This window comes from Canis lupus, chromosome 22 (assembly GCF_048164855.1).
Source record: "Canis lupus baileyi chromosome 22, mCanLup2.hap1, whole genome shotgun sequence".
Classification (NCBI taxonomy): domain Eukaryota; kingdom Metazoa; phylum Chordata; class Mammalia; order Carnivora; family Canidae; genus Canis; species Canis lupus.
In genome coordinates, this window is record NC_132859.1 from 15754220 (window position 1) to 15770641 (window position 16422).

Sequence of the window (16422 nt, forward strand, 5' to 3'; positions counted from 1 at the left end):
GTTTGACCTGGAATGCCTTTGATGCCTTTACAGAGTAGCTTCTGTATTTCTTTTGAGATTCAGCTCAGGCACTGGTTCTTTTGAGAATTCCTTCCCGTGAGCCGACTGTCCCTCCTCTGTGCTCCCAGAATGCCCACGCTTATCTCTATAAATGGAATGAAAACATTTTGCAGAATTAATTATACATGTACCCGTCTGGTTTTCCATGAACTGTCATGCAGCACCCATTATTTAAACAGAGGAGAGGGCTGTCCTTAGTGGGAGTTGTATAGATACATATGGATAGAGCTTATGCAGTGCTTTCCAGACTTTCTAATAAGAGTCATCTGGAGTCCTTGGTCCCACCAGAGAGATGATTCAGTGAGTCTGGGGTGAGGTATGGAGATCTGTGTTTTTACTTTGGGTCTCAGGGGATTCTTATACTCTGACAATCTAGGGAGCATTTTCAGAGTAGTTAAGAGCTTAGGCTCTGGTCAGACTTGGGTTTGACTTTAGACTCACTTATTTACTGTGGGATACTGGGCAACTTAGTTTGTCTAAACTGGATTCTCAACAGCTAAACAGGGATTATAATAGCACATATCTCAAAGGATTGTTGTAAGTTTAAACGAGAAAATGGATGAGGAATAATAAGCACAGCCCCTGACACATAACACATTCTACATATAGCAACTTGTTTAATCCTCAGAATGATACTAAGGGGTAGGCATTATTATGTTTATCCTCATTATTCAGATGAGAAAACTGATATACAAACAGGCTAAGAAGCTAGCCAAGTTCATACAATGAGTAGGTGACAGAGCTAGGCTTACTTAATATCCAAGCAGTTTCCACTGCAGTGGCCCAAGACAGGCTTGGGACTACAGCATTGGGAGAGAATGGAGTGAGGTTGGGATACATGCATAAAATGAATTTCCTATAATGAGGTAGGAGTCTGAAACTGAATCCTGATAGATTAGAGGGTTTTTCTCAAAGACTGAAAGGGATAAACTTAGAATGGGGAGAAGTCTTCATAGGATGAAAGAAATTTAAGGAACCTATTTTTTTCAAGCCAGTAATAGAAATAATCTTTATTTTTCTTCCAAACTTTTATTTAAATTCTAACTAGTTAACATATAGTGTAGTATTGGTTTCAGGAGTAGAATTTAGTGATACATCACTTACATATTATACCTAGTGCTCATTGTACCAAGTGTGCTCCTTAATACCCTTCTTCCTTCTAGCCTTTCCCCTCACTCATCAACCCTCAAGTTTGTTCCTATTGTTGAGTCTCTTAATGGTTTGCTTCCCTCTCTCTTTTTTACTCATTCCCATATGTTCATCTGTTTTGTTTCCTAAATTCCACATATGAGTGAAATCATATGGTATTTGTCTTTCTCTGACTTATTTCACTTAGTATAATATACTCTAGCTCCATTCACATTGTTACAAGTGGCAAGATTTTATTCTTTTTGATAGTTGAATAATATTCATATATATAATCCCCTCCACTTCTCCTCCTCCTCCTCCTCCTTCTTCTTTTAAATATTTTATTTATTTATTCATGAGAGACACAGAGAGAGAGGGAGAGACATAGGCAAAGGGAGAAGCAGGCTTCTTGCAGGGAGCCTGATGTGGGATTCGATCCCAGGGCCTTGAGATCACGCCCTGAGCAGAAAGTGGACGCTCAACCATTGAGCCACCAAGGCATCCCATCCCCAATCTTTTTTATGCATTCGCCAGTTGATGGAAACCTGGGCTCTTCTGTAGTTTGGCTATTGTTGATAATGCTGCTGTGATCATTGGGGTGCATGTACCCCTCTGAATCTGTATTTTTGTATCCTTCGGGTAAATACCTAGTAGTACAATTGTTGGATTATATGGTAGTTCTATTTTTAACTTTTTGAGGAAACTCCATACTGTTTTCCAGAGTGGCTGCACCACTTTGAAGTCCCACCAACAGTTCAAAGGGGTTCACCTTTCTCTGCACCCTCACCAGCATCTGCTATTTCATGTGTTGTTAATTTTAGCCATTCTGATAGGTGTGAGGTGGTATGTCATCATGTTTTTTTTTTTTAAGATTTTATTTATTTATTCATGAGAGCGAGCAAGAGAGAGAGAGAGAAAGAGAGAGAATGTGAGAGGTGCAGAGACATAGGCAGAGGGAGAAGCAGGCTCCTCGCAGGGGGCCCAATGCAGGACTCAATCCCTGGTCCCGGGATCGCGCCCTGAGCCAGAGGTAGATGCTCAACCACTGAGCCACCCAGGCATCCCATCATCATGGTTTTGATTTGTATTTCTCTGATGATGAATGATGTTGAGTATCTTTTCATGTGTCTGTTAGCCATCTGGATGTCTTTTTTGGAAAAATGTCTATTCATGTCTTCTGTTCATTTCTTAACTGGATTACTTTTTGGCTGTTGAATTTGGTAGGTTCTTTATAAATTTTGGATACTAACCCCTTATCAGATATGTCATTTGCAAATATTTTCTCCCATTCTGTAGGCTTTTAGTTTTGTTGATTGTTTTCCTCACTGTGTGGAAGCTTTTTATCTTGATGAAGTCCCAATAGTTAATTTTTGCTTTTGTTTCCCTTGCCTCTAGCAATGCATCTAGTAAGAAGTTGCTGTGGGCGAGGTCAAAGAAATTGCTGCCTGTGTTCTTGATATTTTTGATGGTCTTGGTAGTCTTTGATTAAAGACACTTATCTATCTATCTATTTATTTATTTTTATTGGAGTTCTATTTGCCAACATATAGCATAACACCCAGTGCTCATCCCATCAAGTGCCTCCCTCAGTGCTTATCACCCAGTCACCCCCACCCCCCGCCCACCTCCCTTTCCACCACCCCTTGTTCGTTTCCCAGAGTTAGGAGTCTCTCATGTTCTGTCTCCCTTTCTGATATTTCCTACTCATTTTTTCTCCTTTCCCCTTTATTCCCTTTCACTATTTTTTATATTCCCCAAATGAATGAGACCATATAATGATTGTCCTTCTCCGATTGACTCATTTCACTCAGCATAATACCCTCCAGTTCCATCCACGTTGAAGCAAAAGGTGGGTATTTGTCGTTTCTAATGGCTGAATAATATTCCATTGTATACATAGACCACATCTTCTTTATCCATTCATCTTTCGATGGACACCGAGGCTCCTTCCACAGTTTGGCTATTGTGGACATTGCTGCTAGAAACATCGGGGTGCAGGTGTCCCGGCGTTTCACTGCATCTGTATCTTTGGGGTAAATCCCCAACAGTGCAATTGCTGGGTCGTAGGGTAGATCTATTTTTAACTCTTTGAGGAACCTCCACACAGTTTTCCAGAGTGGCTGCACCAGTTCACATTCCCACCAACAGTGCAAGAAGGTTCCCCTTTCTCCACATCCTCTCCAACATTTGTTGTTTCCTGCCTTGTTAATTTTCACCATTCTCACTGGTGTGAGGTGGTATCTCATTGTGATTTTGATTTGTATTTCCTGATGGCAAGTGATGCGGAGCATTTTCTCATGTGCATGTTGGCCATGTCTATGTCTTCCTCTGTGATTTCTGTTCATGTCTTTTGCCCATTTCATGATTGGATTGTTTGTTTCTTTGCTGTTGAGTTTAATAAGTTCTTTATAGATCTTGGATACTAGTCCTTTATCTGATACATCATTTGCAAATATCCTCTCCCATTCTGTAGGTTGTCTTTTAGTTTTGTTGACTGTTTCTTTTGCTGTGCAAAAGCTTCTTATCTTGATGAAGTCCCAATAGTTCATTTTTGCTTTTGTTTCTCTTGCCTTCATGGATGTATCTTGCAAGAAGTTCATAAAGGGTGTTGCCTGTGTTCTCCTCTAGGATTTTGATGGAATCTTGTGTCACATTTAGATCTTTCATCCATTTCGAGTTTATCTTTGTGTATGGTGTAAGAGAATGGTACAGTTTCATTCTTCTGCATGCGGATGTCCAATTTTCCCAGCACCATTTATTGAAGAGACTGTCTTTTTTCCAGTGGATAGTCTTTCCTGCTTTGTTGAATATTAGTTGACCATAAAGTTCAGGGTCCACTTCTGGGTTCTCTATTCTGTTCCATTGATCTATGTGTCTGTTTTTGTGCCAGTACCACACTGTCATGATGATCACAGCTTTGTAGTACAGCCTGAAATCTGGCATTGTGATGCCCCTAGCTATGGGGGCATAATATTCCCCTGGCTATTTGGGGTCTTTTCTGATTCCACACAAATCTTTTTATTTTTTATTTTATTTTTAAAAAACTTTATCTATTTATTTATGATAGAGAGAGAGAGAGAGAGAGAGAGAGAGAGGCAGAGACACAGGAAGAGGGAGAAGCAGGCTCCATGCCAGGAGCCCAATGCGGGACTTGATCCCGGGACTCCAGGATCGCTCCCTGGGCCAAAGGCAGGTGCTAAACCGCTGAGCCACCCAGGGATCCCCTGATTCCACACAAATCTTAAAGATAATTTGTTCCAACTCTCTGAAGAAAGTCCATAGTATTTTGATAGGGATTGCATTAAATGTGTAAATTGCCCTGGGTAGCATTGACATTCTTTAATCCATTTTGAATTTATTTTTGTGTATGGTGTACAAAAGTGGTCCAGTTTCATTCTTTTGCTTGTGGCTGTCCAGTTTTCCTGACACCATTTGTTGGTGAGACTGTCCTGTTTCCATTGGATATTCTTTCCTGCTTTGTTGACCATAAACCATTTCTGGGTTTTCTGTTCGATTCCACTGATCTATGTGTCTGTTTGTGTGTGTGTGTGTGTGTGTGTGTGTGTGTGTGTGTGTGCGTGTGTGCCAGTACCCTACTGTCCTGATACTACAGCTTTGTAATATAGATTGAAGTCTGGATTCGTGATGCCTCCAGCTTTTCTTTTCTGTTTCAGAACTGCTTTGGCTATTCGGGATCTTTTGTGGTTCCATACAAATTTTAGGATTGTTTGTTCTAGCTCTGTGAAAAATGCTGGTGGTATTTTAATAGATATTGCATTAAAAGTGTAGATTGCTTTGGTTATTATAAACATATTAAGAGTGTTTGTTCTTCCAATCCATGAGCATAGATTTCCCCCCCCATTTCTTTGTGTCCTCTTCAATTTATTTCATGAGTGTTCTATATTTTTCAGAGTATGGATCTTTTACCTCTTTGGTTAGGTTTATTCCTAGATATCATATTGTTTTGGTGCAGTTGTAAATGGTATTGATTCTTTGATTCCTTTTTCTACTGGTTCATTATTCTATAGAAAATGAAACAGATTTCTGTACATTGATTTTATATCCTGCAATTTTGCCTAATTCATGTATTAGTTCTAGCAATTTTTTTGTGGAGTCTTTCAATTTTTCTACATGGAGTATCATGTTGTCTGCAAATTGTGAAAGTTTTATTTCTTTTTGCCAATCTGGATACCTTTTATTTCTTTTTGTTGTCTGATTGCTGAGGCTAAGACTTCCAGTACTCTCTTAAATAGTAATGGTGAGAGTGGACGTCCCTGTCTTGTTCCTGATGGTAGGAGAAAAGCTCTCAGTTTTGTCACCATTGAGGATGATATTAACTGTGGGTCTTTGTATATGGCTTTTATGATGCTGAGGTATATTCCACCAATCCCTATTTTGTTTTGGGTTTTTAAAAAATCAAGAATAGATGCTGTATTTTGTCAAATGCTTTTTCTACATCTATTCAGAGGATCATATGTTTCTTATACTTTCTTTTATTAATGTGGTGTATCATACTGATCAATTTATGAGTATTGAACCACCCTTGCAGCCCAGGAATAAGTCTCACTTGATTGTGTTGAATAACTCTTTTAATATACTGTTGGATTTGATTTGCTAGTATCTTGTTGAGAATTTTTGGACCTGTATTCATCAGGGATATTGGTCTGTAATTCTCTTTATTAGTGGGGTCTTTGTCTGGTTTTGGAATCAAGGTAGTGTTGGCCCAGTGGAATGAGTTTGGAAGTTTTCCTTCCATTTCTATTTTTTTTTTGGAACCATTTGAGAAGAGTAGGTATTAACTCTTCTTTCAGTGCATGGTAGAAGTCCTCTGGGAAGCCATCTGGCTCTGGTCTCTAGTTTGTTGGAGGATTTTTGATTACTGATTTAATTTCTTTGCTAGTTATGTGTCTGTTCAAGTTTTCTGTATTCTTCCTGTTTCAGTTTTGGTAGTTTTACGTTTCTAGGAATTTGTCCATTTCTTCCAGATTGCCCAGTTTATTGCCATATAATGTCTCATAATATTCTCTTATAATTGTTTGTATTTCTGTGGTGTTGGTTGTGATCTCTCCTCTTTCATTCATGATTTTATTTGTTTGTGTCCTTTCGCTTCTTTTTGACAAGTCTGGCAAGGGGTTTATCGATTTTATTAACTCAACCTATTGTTTTTTTTTTTGTTTGTTTGCTTCTTTTTTTTTTTAATTTATGATAGTCACACACACACACACACAGAGAGAGAGAGAGAGAGAGAGAGAGAGAGGCAGAGACATAGGCAGAGGGAGAAGCAGGCTCCATGCACCAGGAGCCCGATGTGGGATTCCATCCCGGGTCTCCAGGATCGCGCCCTAGGCCAAAGGCAGGCGCTAAACCGCTGCGCCATCCAAGGATCCCTTGTTTGCTTCTAACATTATTATTACCCTACTTCTTCTGGCTTTAGGCTTTATTCGCTGTTCCTTTTCAAGCTCCTTTAGGTGTAAGGTTAGGTTGTATATTTGAGATTTTTCTTGCTTCTTGAGGTAGGCTTGTATTGCAGTATACTTCCCTCTTAGGATTACGTTTGCTGCATTCCAAAGTTTTTGGACTGTTGTGTTTTCATTTGCATTGCTTCCATGTATTTTTAAAATTTCTTCTTTAATTTCCTGGTTAACCCATTCATTCTTTTGTAGGATGTTCTTTAATATCCATATATTTGCAGTCTTTGCAAATTTTTTCTTGTGGTTGACTTCAAGTTTCATAGTGTGGTGGTCTGAAAATTGTATGGTATGATCTCAGTCTTTTTGTACTTGTTGAGGGCTGGTTTGTGACCCAGTATGTGATCTGTTCTGGAGAATATTCCATGTGCACTCGAAAAGAATGTGTATTCTGCTGCTTTAGGATGAAATGTTCTGAATATATCTGTGAAGTCCATCTGGTCCTGTGTGTCATTCAAAGCCATTGTCTCCTTGTTGATTTTATGCTTAGATGATCTTTCCATTGCTGTAATGGGGTGTTAAAGTCCCCTACTATTATTGTGTTATTATCAGTGAGTTTCCTTATGTTTGTTATTGATTGATTTATATATTTGGGAGCTCCCAAGTTGGGAGCATAATTATTTATAATTCTTAGATCTTCTTGATGTATAAACCACGTAATTCTGATATAATGTCCTTCTTTATCTCTTGTTACAGTCTTTGGTTTAAAATCTAGTTTGTTTGATATAAGTATGGCTACTTTGGCTTTCTTTTGGCAATCATTAGCATGATAGATGATTCTCCATCCCCTCACTTTCAATCTGCAAATGTCTTTAGGTCCAAAATGAGTCTCTTGTAGGCAGCATATAGATGGGTCTTTTTTTTTTTTCCAGATGCCCCAGATGTTGTTTTTTTAAAGTCCATTGTGATACCCTATGTCTTTTGATTAGAGCATTTAGTCCATTTACATTCAAAGTGATTAGATATGAATTTAGTGCCATTGTATTACCTGTAAAGTTGGTGTTTTTGCTGATGTTCTCTGTTCCTTTCTAGTCTTTTTTGCTTTTGGTCTCCCCCGCCTCAAATGGTCCCCTTTAATATTTCATGCAGGGCTGGTTTACTGGTCACAGACTCCTTTAGTTTTTGTTTGTCTGGGGAACTCTTTATATTTCCTTTTATTGTGAATGCTAGCCTTGCTGATAAAGTATTCTTGGCTGCATATTTTTTATCATTCAGCACATTGAATATATCATGCCACTGTCTTCTGGCCTGTCAGATTTCTGTGGACATATATGTTGTGAACCTCATCTGCCTTCCCTTGTAGGTTAAGGACTTTTTTTTCCCTTGCTACTTCCAGGATTCTTTCCTTGCCTGTGTATTTTGTGAATTTGACTATGATATGTCTTGGTGATGGCTGGTTTTTGTTGAATTTAATAGGAGTTCTCTGTGCTTCTTGGATTTTAATGTCTTACTTCCCCAGATTAAGGAAGTTTTCAGCTATAATTTGCTCAAATAAACCTTCTGTCCCTTTTTCTTTCTCTTTTCCTCCTGTGTTATGAATGTTAATACACTCTAAGGATCCACTGAGTTCCCTAACTCTACATTTGTGATCCAGTACCTTTCTTTCCCTTTTTTCCAGCTTGTTTATTTTCCATTATTTTATCTTCTATATCACTGATTCATTCCTCTGCTTTGTCCATCATTGTTGTCATCACATCCATTTAGTTTTGCTGCTTGGTTATAGCATTTTTTATTTTGGCCTGACAGGTTTTTAGTTCCTTTATCTCTGTAGTAACGGATTCTCTTGTGTCTTCTATACTTTACTCAAGGCCACCTAGTATCATGATTATTGTTTTAAATTCTAGTGCAGACATTTTACTTGTATCTGTATTGATTAAATCCCTGACCATGACTTCTTCCTGTTCTTTCTTTTGGGGTGAATTCCTCTGTCTTGTCATTTTGTTTGGGTCACTGTTTGTGTGTCTGTGTGTGTGTGTGATTGCTAGGAAAGCCTGTTGTATTCCTGGTCCTGAGAAAATGGCTATATTAAGAAGAGGCCCCCCCAAAAAAGAAGCTACATCCTAGGTGTGTTTTGGTCTACTTGTTAAAAGAAGCTAGATCAAAAACAAAAACAAAAACAAAAAACAAAAGAAAAAAACCCAACAGGCTGGGGCACCTGGTGGTTCAGTTGATTAAGCATCTGCCTTCAGCTCTGGTTATGATCCCAGGGTCCTGGGATAGAGCCCCACATAGGGCTATTTCCTCAGTGGGGAGCCCTCTTTTCCCTCTCCCTCAGCCTGCTGCTCTGCCTGCTTGTGTGCTCTCTCTCATTCTCTGTCAAATAAATAAATAAAGTCTTTTAAAAAAAGGAAAGCTAGATCCTATTTCTCCTAGAGCTGAAGTTTTGTAGCACTCTATGATCAGTAGACTTGGTGTGTGCAAGGGGTTTGTGCTGGTCGTTTGGTGATGGGGCCTGCTGAGCTGATTCTCAGGAGGATTTTTCCCTGCTGAGCTGATTCTTAGAAGGATTTGCCCTTCTAGAGATGCACTGGCAGGGTGCAGTGGAGCAAGGCTTGATATAAGTGGCTCCAGCCTCCATTGGGTGGCACTGTTTTACTCACTGAAGCTGGTCTGTGTTGCTGGGAGGGGAATGGCATAGCCCCAGTTCTCTCATCCCTGGAGTGGGAAGTTTATGACTGTCACTTTAGGAAGCCCTCACAGAAGAGCAAAGAATCACCTGTCTTGTGTCCCCAGCTTCTGCCTTCATCCTGTCTGAGTCCAAGCTGTCTAGGCAGCACAATATACAATGCCACACATGTGGCTAGGTTTTAAAACTCCAAATTTTAGAGATCTGTGTGACCAGCACCTGCACTGATCCTCTGGGGGAGGGTCTTGCTCTGCTGTGGTCTGTGCTAGTTTGTCTCGGAAATTGGTCTCCCGACCACACAGTGTTTTGGAGTTTATGGTGGCATCAATGTATGCTGCCCTCCTATACTTGGGAACAGAGCATCATGTCGGTGCTGCCAGTTCTTTTGTCCCTGGAGAAGCAGTGTTGCCATCCCAAAATGCATTCCAAGCAGGGGCACTGTTTCCTCTGTGCAACCTAGGGGATCCTTAGACTGTCTGCCCCTGGGTCTGTGCCCTCCTTCACCACAGAAGCCAGGCATGACTTTGGTGATGGCATGGACATCCAAAGCTTCAGACTCTCTGCTCTCTCATTTATAAAAACTTGTGGTCAGCTCTTCCTCTCCCAGTCCATGATTTTGGGGAAGATTTCTTCCCGTGCAGTCTTCTGTGTGTACTTTCACTCTTTCTTGCTCTCTCTTTCTCTCTTGCTTCTGTGATTAGGGCTCCCTCCCCTTCACAGCCCCTCCAGTTCTTTTCTCTCTCAAATCAACCCTCTGCAGTTCCTACCTTCCCTGATGTGGCTGCTTTTCTACCTCTAGTTGTGCAGTTTTGTTCTCTCAGCCTCAGATTAATTTCATGTTTGTTCAGAATGATTTGATATTTATCCAGCTGTGTCTGAGGGATGAGGCAAGCTCAGGGTCCCCCTACTCCTTTGCCATCTTAACTTCTTCTCAGAAACAATCTTAAAAGAAGTAAAATTCCAGTATAACAGACCCCTGAGAGGTCTCTGAGGGTGAGTGCTAAGCTGAGGCAATGGCATCATTGGGGATGACCAAACTTCCTGAGGCACAAACTTCTCCATCATGACTCCAGCCTTCTGGTTTCAGGGGTTATATCTTCTCCACATAAACACTAATGCTGATATCTCAGGACACTCTCCTAAGACAAATTTCAGAAAGTTTTCCATGGCAATGACAGTGGGAAAAAAAGATAAGAATGTACATAGCATTTTATAACAAAAATGAACAGGATGGAGATTTTTGTTTCTGATTGGAGTGATGAAGGTGAGAAAGACCTTCACTATCACTGTTAAATCACTGAATAAACCAAAAGAATGATTCATATCTTTAAAGCCATCAAAGATGTGTGGATGCAAAGACATTTAAAAGAACTAAAGCCCAGAGAGATTAGTCCTCCGAGGTGAGCAAAGGAGAGAAGAAATTTTCATATCTCGGGTCAGTTGATGAAGTTAGTGGAATTGTGAGTAAAGGAGCAAGATTACTAGATAAATAGAGTCTTTGCTAGGATGAGGACAAACAGCCAAACTTTTGACAAATCTATGGTTGGCATTTGGATTTGAATCTAGAAAGTCTTAAATGTGAAGACAATTTTCCTACTAATTCTCTCACATAGAAATTATGTTGAGTTAGCAGAGGCTGGGGGCAGGACTGGAAAACAGAGAGATCATGGGTGATTTTGCAGTCTTGCAATTTCAAAATCTTGTCATCTTGAGATCACGTTCTCTTAGTCTTATGGTCTTGAGGTTTTCTGGCCCTGAGATTCTGAGGTCCCATGGTATCATGCTGTGCCCTCTCACAGTCTTGTGATTTCATAGCCCTGAGTCTAGTAGCCTTGTGGTGGTTTAGGGAGAGACCTGAACTTACCTTCAAAGTATTTGAAGATGTGAACTAAGCCCGATCAAAGCTGTACTCAAATATTCACCCTGAACAATTCTGATGAGATAACAATTCATGACAACAATTTCTGATGAGATAAATGGACCTTTGCTGTCCTAGAAGATAGAGGTTGGATCAAAAGCAAGGCGTTATTTTCATAGACTGCTAGTGTTTTAGTTCCAAAGCCCTGCTAGAAGGAGTAAAGTACAATGTCATCTCAAACTAGCCCAACTACTAATGAGCTCAAACTGATCAGACCTTTACATCAGACCTCCTAGCTGCCTAACAAAAGCACACATTTAATATACTTTAGCTCCTACTGTTATATTAGAAACAATATCTGGTATATAATAAATTATAAGACATCTGAAGAAGCAGGAGAATGGGAACTATAGACAATAGAAAAATCAGTCAGTAGAAACAGATCAACAAATGACTCAGATGTCAGAATTAGCAGACAGGAACTTCAAAATAACTATACCAAATATGTTAAAGAAGTTACAGGAAAAGATAGATATGGGGAGTGAAGAGATGGAAGGATTTCAGAGAAGATGTAAAAATTATAAAAAAGAACCAAGTTAAAATGATAAAATAAAAAATACATATATACCTGAAAAACACATAACTAAATGGAATAGTTGATTGGCACATAACTGAAGAAAGGACCAATGAATACAAAAACACCAATAAAAATCATCTTAACAGAAGTGGAGTATAAAAGGGTAGAGAATTAAAAAAAATTCAGTGACCTGTGGGATAGCAGCAAATGGTCTAAAATATACATAACTGTAGTTTCAGAAGAAAAGGAGACAGAATGGGGCAGGAAAATTTTTTTTGAAGAATGGTGACTGAAAATTTGTTAAAGTTGATAAAAACAAGCAGTCACAAATCCAGGAAGCTCAGCAAACTCCAGACAAGATTAAATACAAGGAAAATCATGCCCAGACACCTCATTGTCAAATTACCTGCTAAGAACCAAAAATAAACAACAAAAAAAGGAATTGAGAAAGAAGATTCAGTATATGTGGGGTAACAATGATCCAAATGGCCACTGACTTACCCTCAGAAAATAATGGATGCCAGGAGATAGTAGAACAAATCTTCAAAGCTCTAGGAAAAAAATATGTCAATATAGAATTCTAAGTCCATCAAAAATATCCTTCAAGAACGAAGGCAAAATATAGGCACTTTCAGATTATAAACACACACACAGACACATACGCATACACCACCCCCCCAAAGAGGATTAGTTGATAGCAGGCCTGCACTACACAAAATGCTAAAGGAGGTTCTTTAGACTGAAGGAAAGGATACCAAATGGAAACTCAGATATTTAGAAAGGAATGAAGAACATCAGAATGGTAAATAAAAAATAGTATTTTTCTCTCAATTAAACAATAGTTATCACAATTTAAAGTAAAAATTATACCATTGTCTTGTAGGGCTTATAATATATGTCAATGTAATATGTATGAAAACTATCAGATAAAGGATGAATGATGAGTGTATTAGTTTTCCATTGCTGTGTAACAAAATACTACAAATGCAGTGACTTAAAGCAACTAAAGTTATTAGCTCACAGTTTTGTAGGTCAGAAAACCAGCAAGGCTTAGCTGGATTCTGTGCTTCGGGTCTCACAAGGCTAAAATCCAGGTGTTGGTTAGGGCTGGGCTTATATTTGGGGGCTCTAGAGAAGAAGCCACTATCAAGCTCATTCAGTTTGTTGGTGAAATTCAGTTTCTTGCAGCTGTAGGCTGAGGTTCCAGTTTCTTTGTTGGCTGTTAGTTCCTAAAGACTATCCACAGTCCTTGGAATATGGCCCACTCCATATTAAAACTAGCAGTGGCATTTCAAATCCCCCTCTTACTTCATATTTATTTCTTTTTTTTTTCTGCTCCCAGAGAACACATTCTACTTTTAAAAGTCACCTGAGTGGGTCAAACCCATATGACTAATCTCTATATCTTAAAATGGACTGACTTCGGATTTTGATGGTGTTTGCAGAATTTCACAGTAGTAGTTCTTGTTTAGTTTTTGATTCAGCAACTGAGGGATGGGAATCTTGGGAGAGAGCATCTTTAAAATCTGCCTACTACAGTAAATAAAGGGACATGTATTGTTGCAAAGTTTGTATTTTTTAAAAAAAGATTTATTTATTTATTTGAGAGAAAGAGAGTGAGTTGGGGGAGGGACAGAGGGAGAAAGAGAGAATCTTCAAGGAGACTCCCCACTGAGCACGGAACCCAATGCAGGGCTTGATCCCAGGACTCTGAGATCATGAACTGAGTCAAAATCAAGAGTTGGCTGCTTAACCGACCGAGACACTCAGGTGCCCCTAAAGTTTGTACATTTTACATGAAATGGCACAATGTTAACTCTAAGTAGAATGTAAAAAATTAAGGATGTATATTGTAATCCCTACAGCAACCACTAAAAAATATAATGCAAAGAGACATAGGTAAAAGGTTAAAGAAGAATTCTAAAAGTTATTCAATTAATCTAAAAAAATAAACAGGAAAGGAGGAATAGAAGAACAATAAATAGGGGATACAAATAAAAGATATATAAAAATGGTGAATCACTATTCAAAAGTAAAGTGAATGAACCATTGACAAATGCAACAGTGTGGATATACTCAAATTCAGCAAAATAATCTTCAAAATGAGTTCATACTGTATAGTGCCATCTATGTGAAATATTAAATTATTAAACTGAATGTATGGTGTAGAAAAATTAAGAATTGTTGCCTTGGTGGAAGAGGGGTAAGAATTTACCCCTACCCTGGCAGGGAAGGGGCATAGAGGACTTTTCTTGGGTAACAGTAATGTTCTGTGTCTTAAAAGACACTTGGGTTGAATGTGTGTATGCGTATGTCAGATATCACCAAGTGACGCATTTCAGATTTGCGTGTTTTATTTTATGTAAATTTTACCTCAAAAGAAAAAAATGTTAATTAATATTAACTGTAGCTATGATACAAATGTTAAAGTATATAGGGTTAAGTGTCCTGATTTCTGCAACTTCCTTGCTTAAAAAATAAGGTGGATAGAGAGATAGATGATACATATGTAATAAAACAATTATAATTGAATATAGAATATAGATAGTGAATATATGGCACAAAAGTTTTTCAACTTTCCTGTATGTTTGAAAGTTTTTATAATGAAAAGTTGGAAAAAAAAGTGAAGGTGATATAAGACATTTTCAAACAAAAGCTCAGAGAATTTGTTGCAGATATACACTATAAGAAACACTTAGGAAATTCTTTAGGTAGAAGGGGAATGATATCAGATGGAAATTTGAATCTATAAGAAGGAAAGATGACCACTTGTAATGGTAAATAGTATATACTGTTTTTATTTCCTGTATTCTTTAAGGTCAATTGACTGCTTAAAGCAAAAATGGTAACACTGTACAATGACATTTAAAATATACGTAGAAGTGAAATGTACATTATAAGTATATAATGGTATAAGGGTAGAAGGGAGTATAAAAAGAATTATACTTTGCAAATTTTTCCTTGTAAAGGAAGTGTATAATATTAATTACAGACAGATTGTGATAAAGATGCATATTTTAATTATGAGAGCAACCACAAAACATAAACAAAATGAGGTATAGCTAGATAGTCCATGGAGGACACAGAATGTAGAACTAAAAAATGCTTGATTAACCCAAATGAAAGGAATAAAAAGGAAAAGAGAACACAGTAGATAAGTAGAAAATAAGAATCACATTAGATGTAAATGGATTAAACATTTTGTTCAAAAGACAGATTCTCAGACTGGGAAAAAAGCAAGACCCAAACTTATGCTGTTTTAAAAAAATAAATACTTGAATTACAAAGACACAAGCAGATGGAGGTAAAAGGAAGAGAAATATATGTCCTGCAAACACTAAGCATAAGAAAACTGATGTGGCTACATGAATATCACATAAGGAGCATTACCACAGATTAAAAGGGTCATTTCATAGTGAAGGGCTGCATTTTGGTTTAGACATCTCTACAGAGGACTCTGAATTCAGTCAGATTGGTCAACTATTTGCCTAAATAAGCTGTTTTGTGTTTGGGTTCTGTATTTTTTCTTTCTCTTCCTTTCAGCTTTTATCTATTTCCTTCCTCTCTAATATCATTAATTTGCCATAAAGTACTTTTTCCATTTTTAATTCTTAAAAATTTGATTTGCAAAAATAAGTTTTGAAAAATTGCCAATAGTTTCACCATTCTAACAATGTATCTGCTTTATCTTATCATTCTGTGGTTCTGGTACATCTGCATATACAATTTTTATAGCTGAAGTTATAGCATGAATATAATTTTGAGTTTTGATTGCCCTGTCATATCAGTAAAACACCTTGTTTATGTCACATGTAATTAAGTCAGGGTTTTTCAACCTTGGCATTATTGACATTTTGCACCAGATCATTATTTGTTGTGGGGAGCTTCCTGCATACTGTAGGATACTTAGCAACACCCCTGATCTCTACTAACTAGTTTGCAGCAGGCCACAAGTCCCCAGTTTTGACACTCAAAAATGACTCCAGACATTGCCAAATATTCTCTGGAAGGCAAAACTAACCTTGATTGAGAACCATTGAGTTCTGGAAAGCATTTAAAAAAAAGATTATTATTTATTTATTTGAGAGACAGAGAATGCATACATGAGAGGGCAGGAGGGGCAGAGGGAGAGGAAGAGGGAGAAGCAGACTCCCTGCTGAGCAAGGGGCCCAACTCAGGGTCAATCCCAGGACCCCAGGATCATGACCGGATACTTAACCAACTGAGCCATCCAGGTACCCTTGGAAAGCATTTTTATTTGCTGCCTAATATTATAAACATTTATTTGAAGACTCCTGCTTTACCAAGTTATTTTTTATCACGGAACATCTATACTATTTCCAACATTTACCATTCTGAATTGCACTGTAGGAGGTGTGCTCATAGCCATTTCTTTCTTCTAAACTATTTATTTCCTTTAGGATAAATTCCTGGGAGTGGGGTATGTGGATTCCAGGGCATTTGATCACCCTCCTTTTGGGGCCTTTGAGAAGAGTGATCCTCAGAGTGATCGAAAGCTGGGCCTTTCTATGGTTTCATGCCCTGAATTAGTCCCCTGCCAATATAAATCACCCAAATCATTTAGGACCCATCTATGTCACTGAGAAAAGTACTAGGTGACTTATACATTTTGGTGCTGGGTCGACATATTAGTTATCTGAGCTATAAATTACTGCAATGATCCATAAATCAGATCCGTATTATA

At 38.2% G+C, this 16422-nt stretch overlaps 1 long non-coding RNA gene across 2 annotated transcripts in view; it reads left to right on the top strand.

The window, feature by feature from the left end:
* The window catches only part of LOC140613937 (uncharacterized), a 143482-nt gene that overhangs the window by 103254 nt on the left and 23806 nt on the right, over window positions 1-16422 (top strand). The window lies entirely within an intron of this gene.